This window comes from Chinchilla lanigera, unplaced genomic scaffold, assembly GCF_000276665.1.
Source record: "Chinchilla lanigera isolate Chin_1 unplaced genomic scaffold, ChiLan1.0 scaffold00041, whole genome shotgun sequence".
Classification (NCBI taxonomy): Eukaryota; Metazoa; Chordata; class Mammalia; order Rodentia; family Chinchillidae; genus Chinchilla; species Chinchilla lanigera.
In genome coordinates this window covers 5,880,522-5,891,567 of record NW_004955442.1, presented here as the reverse complement: position 1 = coordinate 5,891,567, position 11,046 = coordinate 5,880,522, and the positions used below count along the sequence as shown (strand labels likewise).

Below are 11,046 nucleotides of genomic sequence, written 5' to 3'. Positions count from 1 at the left end.
AAAAATAAAAATTAAAATGACAGTTTCTTAGTAAACTTAGGTACATTTCAAGCGCTCAACTCCATGCACTTGCAGCCCAAGTTTGCAAAGAAAATACAGGATACCAGTTCAACTCAACTTTTAGGTCCAGTACTGTAGTCTATCTTATTTATACTTTGAAAAGTAATGTATTATTTATTCAAAATTTAATTTAACTGGGCATCTGTCTTTTATGTGGCAATAGTTAGCTAGTGCTTAGCATCTTGGAAATGTAGATATGGCACATTTCCTTTCCAGTGTTCAATTGGACAGTACTGATTGAGAACATCACAGTCAACTTGTAGTCGATGAGCCTTATCTTTTACTTCTGTTCATCTGTCCAAACGCACATCGTTGCAATGTAGAACAGAAACAGCAAAAATATCCTTAATTATCCTAATCAAGTTCTTGGCCTTTGAAGCAGAGAATACTAATTATTTCAATTCTTTTTCATCCAGCAACCTGAATTTAATATATCTGGTTAGGCTTTTGTTCAACCATCAATTTTCTTTTTTACCTCACCTACCTTGCTTTAACAACACCTTGTAAATTAGCTTATGGATGATTGTAGGGACTATTACACTCCAGTCTCCATTTTCTTCATCTGAGTAGTGACCCCAGCCTCCTGAAATGTTGAACTATTTTTACCACAATTATATACTGTGATTGTGGAAAGGCTTTTCTCCCTTTTCTCAATACAAACAAGGGAAAATGCTTTTTCTCCTTAAAGCTCTGGTCTTCTCAGTTCAGTTGTACATGGAGTGTACAATTTAAGCTCTCTGTAGCAATATGCACTCTCCATGTCTTATGTATCTATTGGAATAGACCAACTATCCAGACAGGACCTGACACATATAAAGCCCTTCATCAATACCTGATGAACTGAGTTGGCTTCTCCATTAAACTGACTAATGTTGAGAGTCCTGAAGGCAGATATCAGATTCTATTTAGTTTCTCCATGTGCTTTGGGATTGGATCAGTTTACAATAAATAACAACAAAATTCCACATACTTTAAACCCTGCTTCTTGCTGGGTGTGATGGTGCACGCCTGTAATCCCAACACTGGGGGTGCTGAGGCAGGAGGATCATCGCGTGTTTGAGACCAGCCTGGGCTACAAAGTGAGCTCAAGGCCAGCCTAAACTGCGTAGCGAGACCCTGTCTCAAAAAAGCCAAAAAACAAACAAACAAACAAACAAAGAAACCCCCTCTGCTTCTTGCATTGTCCTCTATTTTGTCAGGTATCCGTGTCAATTAGCTGTGGTCGATTCCTGGCTGTCTGTGGATGATATTTCTGCCACTGGGAACTCAGGACAAATGAAAATTAGTGGGTTTTGTTGGCAAGCATTGTTTATACACTTGGCCTTTCTTATGCTTTCATTTTATTTTCCTATCACCTCTTTGCTGGGCACAGGGAGTTGGACTGAAAGCAAACCCTGTGTCTGCTAGCATCATGACAATGCTTTGTTACTCACAAAGAGGAACAACTACACAAAAGTCTGAATCTGGCAAATCTTTCTGGTTTTCTCTTCCCACAGCACTTGCTTGGTTTTTTCTTGAGCTAATGCTCAGGAGGAAGAAAGGTTGAACCCTGGCTCACTTCAATACTGTGATTCAAGATTGCCTTTCTTGAGACAGAGTCACCTGGGGAAATTTTTAAGCATATCCATTCCCAGGCCTTCATTCTGAGGTTTCTGACTAAGGCTTGAGTGAGACCTCAGCATTGATTTTTAAAATGTCATAGCTGGCCTCTGGGGTGGAGAACTCCTTGGCTACATGAGGCCAACCACCTGATTCCAGTGAAAGGCAAGTCAATATCCCAGCATACTGTTGTGAGTGTGAGGAGACAAGGGAAGGGAACTTTGTGAGTTACTTGCCTTGGAATGTGTATCCTATAACATGGGGTCCTATTGAATTTTTGCTACAATCTTCAAAACTGTGCACTGGATTAAAAAATGTCCCTTTCAACTTCATGTCCACCTAAAGCCTGATGTGAATGTGACCTTACTTGGAAGTACAGTCTTTGCAGACATAATAAAGTTAATACAAGTCACACTGGACTAGGGTGGGCTCTAAACCCAATGACTGCTCTTTATGAAGGGAAGAGGTACATGGAAGGCCACCTGGAGACAGACACAAAGATTAGAGTAATGCATCTACAAGTCAAAGAATGCCTGAAAACCTCAGATGGTTAGAGGAGGTCAAGAAGAATCCTTCTCTGGAGTCTTCACAGGAAGCAAGGTTTTCCCAACACCTTGATTCCTGACTTCTGACCCCCAGGCCTGAGAGAAAATCTATTTTTGCTGTCCTAAGTCACCTATTTCATAATACTTTTAAAATGATAGAGCTAGTGATATAGGGGAGAAAAACTCCCACCCAGAATATCTGGGATGAGTTCGTGTTCTCTAAAATCAAAGAATGAATTTTAGGAAAAATGGAGTTTAAAAGCAGAGTATATTTATTGAGGGAAAGAAAGCTTCTGTCCTAGAGAGAGACAGAAGAGGGGCCCAAATGGGTTGCCCAGGGAACCTGTCTTTTACAGGGATTTTTATAGAGAAAAATCACGAGGTGAGGTTGGCCCAAGGTGAGGGAAAAATGGGAAATCACAGGGTGGGCATGAGGTGGGACAAAACTATGGTCAGTCAATAAGAATTGTTTAGGTAAAATTGATTAAATCGGGATCAAATGGGGAAGTGACTCACGTAGCAAGAGGGCATGAATGGGGGCTTTTCCTGTAGGGGGTTGAGTCAGTGACTCTTCCAGGAGATTGCCACCTATTTAGAATATCAATTTTGCCAGGCGTGGTGGTGCATACCTGTAGTCCCGGCATTCAGAAGGCTGAGGCAGGAGGATTGTTGTGAGTTCGAGACCAGCCTGGGCTACAAAGTGAGCTCAACCAGCCTGAACTGCATAGTGAGACCCTGTCTCAAAAAGACAAAAAATAAAATAAAATAAAATAAAAAAATAGCCTATGGATCTCTGAGGTCCATCCCTAGGGAGGTATGTGGGTGTGTTTATTTAATCTTTTGTCTTGCGATCTGGCCAGCAGCAAGTACTGCCTCTCCATTTGCAAGGTATTTTGTCTTCCATACTGGCTCCTTCGAGGGCCAGGCCCTGTCTGACTGCCTATAATATTTCTATCTGACTCAGCTGCCTACAATACTAGGAAACTAAAACAATGTTATATTATTGTTTGAAGATGAGAAAACTGAAGCAATATGAAAGATGCAGAGAAGGTAGATGTGGGCCCCACCCACCACCTGAATTTATACCAGAGCTTAGTGAAAGCATTGCAAGTAGCCAGACCTGGGTAGCAGCTCATTACTAACTGTATGATCTTAGACATGTCTCTTAGTCATTCTGAACCAGTGTCCTCACCTTCATTTATTTTTTTGGTACCGGGAATCAAACTCAGGACCTTGTGCTGGCAGGCAGGCACTTGTGCTGCTGTGCTATATCCCCGGCCCCTTATCTTCAAAATAGAATACTTCATGGAGTTTTGGGGAGAAGTCAATGAGAAACTGCAGGAAAACTGGCTTCACTTACACTTGGTTCCCACTCAAAAATGGTACCTGTTATTACTGCTAGAATTCAAAATAGATGAAGCTGGCTTGGAATGTTCCCAAGAGGAGGAGGAATGAGAATTTACTTTTGATTTCCTGTTAAAATTTCACCACAGCCGGGTGTGGTAGCGCACGCCTGTAATCCCAGCACCTGAGAGGCTAAGGTAGGAGGATCATTGCGAGGTCGGGACCAGCCTCGGCTACAAATGAGCTCAAGGCCAGCCTGAACTGCATAGCGAGACCCTGTTTCAAAAAGCACTACCCCCGCAAAAAATTTCACCTCAATGTGGTTCAACTGTGTGGTCAACTAGAGGGAAGGGAAGAGGGTCTTGGGTGCCCCCTAGAGGTGAGAATGGTTAACAGACAATGGTGCGTAGGCTGGGGAAGGAAAGATTAGGTGTCAATCTACAAAAAGAAGACAAACTTGTTCAGTGGGGTCAGATGGTGGTGAACTTGGAATGAGGGAGAGGAGTTGTGTGAACGACAGACAATAGAGCAACTGAAACTTGAACTGTTTAGGTGTAAGGTTTTGGCAGTCAGAATGGAAAAGAAAAAGAATGAAAGGGACAGATGGGAAGGCAAAGAGGGCCTGTCACAAAAATGAATACAGGTACTCCAAAATAGAATAAGTCTTGGGTTTCTAGCATGAAAAAATGGAGGAAAAAAAGTGATTGTTCTCTTAGGAATGAGTTAGAGGGAAGAGCTAATTTGAAGTTAAAAAGAAAATTTACTTTGGTGCTGGGCATCAAACTAAGAGTCTCATACATGCTAAGCAAGCACTTTGTCACTGAGCTGCACCCCCAGCTCAAGAAAATCGAGTCAGTTTTTTAGAAATTACATTTGAAAGGATCGATCCAGTCACCCTTGAAATGGAAAATCCTCATCAACTTTTAGAAGGTAACTTGAGAGGCAGACTCAGTGAAAATATTATTGGAAGCCACATTGGTGTGTTGTTGGCTGAAAGCTCAGAGCTGGAGGCCGGCTTTTGGGCAAAGGAGGAGATCAACAAGTGTTAGGAAGGTGCCCAGGGCATGGTAGCACTGACTGATACTTCCCCCTTGAGGTCATCAGTATGGTTGAAAGGGAATGAGGAAGAGATGCCTTCTTTGTGATTTTTTTTTTCTTGTGATTTGTTGACAGATTATGAAATTAGGATGTATCTAGGTGGTAGACTGAATAATTTCTCTTCAAATATGTCCTTGTCTGAATCTCCAAAACCCCCGAGTGTGTTACCTTTAAGAGTTAAAGAGATTTTGCAGGTGTGAGCCAGTTAAAGATCTCAAGATGGGGAGATGATCTTAGTTGATTGGGGAGGGCCCAGTGTAATCACAGGATACTTCAAAAAAGAAAAGGTGCCGTGGAGACAGAAGCAGAGACAGATGAGAGATACAGAGGGAGCACTGCGGATGGAGGAAAGAGGAGCATGCACCAAGGAAAGCGGGTGGCCCCTTGAAGCGGAACAGGCAAGGAAAAAGGGTCTTCTAGAGCCTGCAGAAGGAACGTAGTTCTACTGACACCTTCTTTTTTTTTTTTTTTTTTTTGTTTGGTTTTTCTCCGGTACCGGGAACCGAACTCACGACCTTGCGCTTGCCAGGCAGGCGCTTTGCCACTGAGCTAAATCCCCAGCCCTCTACTGACATCTTCGTTTGAGCCCGGAGGATTCCTCTGTGCATTTCTAACCTCTAACTTACAAGAGACTACATTTGCATTTTTAAAGCCTTGAGGTTTTTGGTAATTTGTTATAGAAATAATAAAAGATTAAGATACTCCCTGACATCCAGGAAGTGTCACTGCACCAAACTGCCTTATGGAAGGGGAGGGAAGAATCAGGAAATCTAGTCTTTACTGACTTTAAGATTTCCTTTCCTAGTAATACCTGTCAGTTAGACAATAAAGCCATGAGGCTTGTTAAACACCTTGAATGGGATCTGACTACAAATAGAGCCCACTATAAATCATTCACTTCAGTTTTTTGGGATTTTTGTCTTTTTTGAGACAGGGTCTCTCTATGCAGTGCAGGCTGGCCTTGAGCTCACTTTGTAGCCCAGGCTGGTCTCGAAATCGCAATGATCCTCCTGCCTCAGGCTCCCGAGTGCTGGGGTTACAGGGTGTGTGCCACTATGCCTGGCTTCACTTATTTTTTTTTTTTTTTTTGTACCAGGAATCAAACTCATGACCTCAAGTTTGCCAGGCAGGTGCTTATGCAGCTGAGCTATATCCCCAGCTTTTTTTTTTTTTTTTATTGAGACAGGGTTTCACTAAGTAGTTCAGGCTGACCTTGAACTCACTATGTAGCCCAGGCTGTCCTGGAACTCACAGCAATCCTCCTCCCTTAGCTTCCCAAAAGCTAGGTTACAGGTCTGCACCACCATGCGTGGCTTAGCCTGTATTCTTGAGCAGTGCTGCCCCCATGCCCTTGGCTTGGCTGTGACAACCGTTAGTCTTGCTAAGTCTCTATCAACATATGCAAAACAGCTACAAACAACACAGTGTGACATTTAGCCTTGTATTTCTTGACATAGACGATTAGTAAAAGAGAAATTTAAAAATAAGAGAGCAAAGAGATTTGTTTTTCTGTTGTACTCTAGTGCTTTACCAGAAAAAGCTGTTCCTTGTAAACAAAATGTCTTGGTCAGCTTAAATCCATTTTTAAAATGATTAGAAATAGGTTGAGGAGGTAGCTCCGTGGTCAAGTACTTACCTAGCATGTTCAAAGCCCTGGGTTCAGCCCCAGCTCCTACAAACAAACAAAAAAAACAAACCCAACAACACTAACACAAAACCCAAAATGTCAGGAAGGTAATCCTGGCTCAAGACTTAGTGTTTTAAGAACTGAAAGGATAGTGCCCCTTTCTTTATAATGGAAAACACACCCCATAGTTTTCCACCACCCCCTACATAAGGAGTTCAATGCCTTTTATTACTGATAAAAGCAAGTTTGAAGGGGACAGCCCGTGTGGCTTACCAAGCCAACTTTCTAAGGCTCTCACCCACCCATCCATCCCATGACCGGTCAGCAACAGGCTTGTCCTAACAAGGCAGGAGGAACCTGCTCTTCTAAACTTCCCTTGCTTCAGGAAGGGAGTAAGATTGGGTTATTTCCAGGACCAGGCTCGTCCAGTCCAATGGGAGAAAACAGAAAAGACAGGCTGGGCCATGCATGCGCACTTTGTTCTTGCTAAGGGACCAGTGGGAGAAATCGCTCCTCCTCTGGAGAGTGGGGAAGTGATGCAGAGGAGTCATGAAAAGACACCTGGCAGAGTGTGGAATAATGCATCTAAAATTAAAATTTAAACCTTGCTAGCTAGAGCTCTGTGAAAGTGCTAAGGGGGATAAAAGAATGCTCTTTGTAAACTGCTTTCTGTACTTAACATTTTTATGCTGTGTATGTGTGTCTATAGACAGCTGTCCTTTGGTATCCATGGAGGATTGGTTCCAGGACCTCCAAAGACACCAAAATCTGTAGTATTAGGCTCAAGTGCCTGATGTGAAGTGGTGTGGCATTTCATGTAACCTACACACATCTTCCCTATACTTTAACTGGATCTATATTGTTATTTATAAAAATTTATTAATAAATGTTTATTGACAAGCAACTATACTTCCATTTCATGGTGACAAACAAAAACACAGCTTTTACAAGAGTATGAAAATATGAACTAGTGATAAGTCTTACCACAAAATTTACAAGACCTATATACTGAAAACTAGCACTTTTGTCAAAGATAAGATGGCTGAGTGTATCTGGAGTTGTTTCTGCATCTTCTAATCTGTTCCATTGATCTTCAGGTCTATATTTTTGCCAGTACCATGCTGTTTTTATCACAGTAGCTTTGTAGTATAATTTCAAGTTGGGGATTGTGATGCCTCCTGCTTTGACTTTCTTACCCAGAGCTGCCTTTGCTATTTTAGGTCTCTTATGGTTCCAAATGAATTTTAGGTTTGTTTTCTCTAATTCTTTCTCTTTTTTTGTCCTTTTAAGACAGGGTCTTGCTATGCAGTTTAGGCTGGTCTTGAGCTCATTTTGTAGCCCAGGCTGGTCTCAAATTCACAATGATCTTCTTGCCTCAGCCTCCCAAGTGCTTGGATTACAGGCATGTGCCACCACATCTGGCTTGTTTTCTCTCATTCTGTGAGATATGCTGTTGGAATTTTGATCAGAATTGCATTAAATCTGTATAACAAGTTTGGAAGTATGGCCATATCCCCTTCAGTCTCCTTTTTCAGAGCACTGTAGTTTTCAATGTAGAGGTCTTTTACATCCTTCATTAGATTGATTCCTAGGTGTTTCATTTTTTTGGATGCTATTGTGAAAGATGTTGTTTCCCTAATTTTTCTCTCAGTGAGTTTGTTATTCATGTACGAGAAGGCTGTTGATTTTTGAGTGTCCACTTTGTACCCACTTGAATTTGCTTATTAAGTCTAGCAGCTTTTTGGTGGAGTTTTTGGGGTCTCCTATATCAAGTATCATGTCATCTGTGAATAATGATAATTTACCTTCTTCCTCTCCTATTGTTATTCCTTTTATTTCTTTCCCTTGTCTTATTGCTCTGGCTAAGGTTTCCAGAACTATGCTGAATAAGAGTGGAGACATATTATTTTTTATTATCTATATTATTTTTTATTTTATAGATGAAAGAACAAAAACATCTTAATGAACATACATACATTTAGAAAATAATACAAACACAACACAAGCAATATAGAATCTCAGACAAGGTGATAGGAAATTAACAATGGTTGTTGTATTATGTATTGATATCTTCAATTTGGATACTCAGATAAACAAGTATAGACATGTAAGTTTGATCATACACTTAAACATTAACTTTTCCTTTCAATAGAACAATAAAAGTGAAGTAAATCAGACCTGCATGTGTAAACACCATATTATCTCACTAGTGTAAGAACCTGAAAGAGTGAATAATATCTAGGAGGTACAGTAGATGTTGTGAAAGGGAAGGAAACTGTTATCTATATTATTTATGAGAACTAATATTGTATAAATGCTATACAAATAGTTGTTATACTATATGGATTAGGGAATAATGAAAGGAAAAATTTTTGCATACATTAGTGTAGATACCCCCAAGTTCAAATATTTTTGAATGGTGGTTGGTTGAATCTGTGGCTGTGGAACCCAGGCATGTGGAGAACAGACTATATTCATATGTCTATGTGTGTCTTTGTGTGTCTGTGTATAAGAAATTCCAGTGTTGCACAGTTCCACTTGCTTCTGAATTTGTCTCACACACTGTTCTTTTAGGTAGAACTACATGATACTGCTGTGTTCATAGATCAAAAATGATCAAATATTTGTTTTATTTGGCTTATAAGAATGCACTGTCTATAAGTACAGCTGCAACAAACAACTTAATCTTATTGGTGCACTTGTCTGATAATGTTTTTAGGATTAGTTTCTAGAAACGGAATCACTGGGTTAAAGAGAAGATGCATGTAAATGTTGGTAGGTTTTGTCAGCGTGCCCTCTCTTCCCACTGACCTATATGAGACTCCCCACTTTCCCTCACACTTGCCAAACTACTGTATAAGCCATGGGTGAGCTAGTTTACTCTTATGGAGTACAAAAGTTAATGTTTTTGTTAAATTTTTGCAGACTTTTTTTCCAGTTGCCTCCCATTCAGATCGCTCTTCCTCTGTCACACAGGTACAGATACACAGCTGCCTTCCTCAACTCCACTGCACAAGAATCAAGGGTAAAAACCCGACCTGTGCCTCGTCTTGTCTATACAATTATAACATAGACTTTGATTTCTCCTGTATGTCACATTAATCACCTCCTGGAGTTGATATACATTGTGAATACAGATGCTATCAATGAAATAAAAGTGAATTTTCAAGTATGCTTAACAGGTGCCAGCTGCAATGTTAAACACTTACCTTTTTGAAATCCCAGAGCCACCCTAAGGCATAGGTATTGACATTCCCATTTTACAGGTAAGGAACTCAAACTCAGAGAGATGACATAGCTATTGTATTAGTATCTGTTCCTACTTAAAAAATTACCACAAATTTTAGTAGTTTAAAACAATAGGTATGTATAATTTTAGTTTCTGTGGATCAGGAGTCAGGGCACAGCTTAGCTAGATATTCTACTCTGGGCTCTCAAGAGGCTGTTAACAAAGTATCAGCTAGGCTGGGGTCTCATTTGAGCTTCCAAGCTCACCTACATATTGTTGGAAGCATTTGATTCCTCAATTATCATTGGCTTGAGGACCTCAGTTCCCTGTTGGATGATGATTGGAGGCCACCCTAGTTTCTTTCACATGGCTTTTTCCAACATGGAAGCTCAGATATGGCTTCATCAAAGCCAAAGTGTGACAACACTCACTTCTTGGGTAAGTTAATGTCACAGAAACGCTTCTCATTACTTTGACCACATCCTATTGGTTAGAAGCAAGTCACTAGGCTCGCCTAAACTCTGGGAGAGGACCAACAAAGATATAAAGACCAGGAGATAGGGGTCACTGGAGGTACATGAAGTCTATCTGTCATAGCAATTAATAGCAGAACTCAGATTGGAAGGCAGTCCAATCAAACTCTGAAGCTCCCCACAGCTAACCATTATGTTCTATTGCCTTCCAGACCAATTAACCTGATTACTTCTCAGAAAGATTAATCCAGTTATTCTAATATAGACTCCAGTGTTTTTCTAAATATATTACCCTTTAAAATGCAATCTTCCAAGAGGGAAACTGATTCATCTAAAGTGGGTGAATTTATAGTTCTATGGATTTTATTTAGAGGTAACTTCAGAAAGTAAGACAAATGACCAATAAGACTTTCACTTCTAAATCCTGACCCCTGCCTATTAGTTCCAGACTTCCCAGATGATTTTTAGAAATCCAACAATTTGCATAAGGATAAATACAAATTGGGCAGATGATTAAATTCAAAGCAGAGAAGCAAAGCTGCCTTGGGAGAAAGAATTTATATTATTCGTCCAATCTTTTTTTTTCTCTTTTGAATCTGTAACTAAATTCAGAATTGAAATGACTAGCCTTAACAAACATCTTTAGACTCAGTCATACATCTGTGTGTAATTTGGTTTTTGGGAGAGCAGGAGGACTGGTTCATGGGGCATCTTTGTGGGCAGAGATTTATCTTCATTTATTGAAATGTTCCTAGCAACAGAAGTTGTTTTCTTTTTCGCCCCCAAATCCTCAAAGTAGAAACAGGCAAAAATGATGACAAGAAATCTAGAAAATTGTAGATGTATTTTAGTGTCTTTAGAGTGCAATTTGTGTCGTAAGTATATTTCACTGCATTTGCCAACATACAGTCAAATCTTTTTTAAAAAAATTAATGATAAACATGAGTTAATGTGGAGTTTTATCCCCCAAAGTTACCATATGGAACAGCAGGTAAATGCTATCATGTCACACTGCTTAGGGATTGGTTTGGCATTTCAATTACATTTTCTTTGCGTGATTTTTCTTTGGCC

The 11,046-nt window shown here is 40.2% G+C and overlaps 1 long non-coding RNA gene across 1 annotated transcript in view; it reads left to right on the top strand.

Annotated features, from left to right (window-relative positions):
• The window catches only part of LOC106149322, a 15,940-nt gene extending 6,562 nt beyond the window's left edge, over nt 1-9,378 (top strand). The window contains exon 3 of the long non-coding RNA XR_001235425.1: nt 9,250-9,378. This is a non-coding gene — a long non-coding RNA (uncharacterized LOC106149322). The remainder of the gene's footprint in view (nt 1-9,249) is intronic.
• The last annotated feature ends 1,668 nt before the right edge of the window (nt 9,379-11,046 follow it).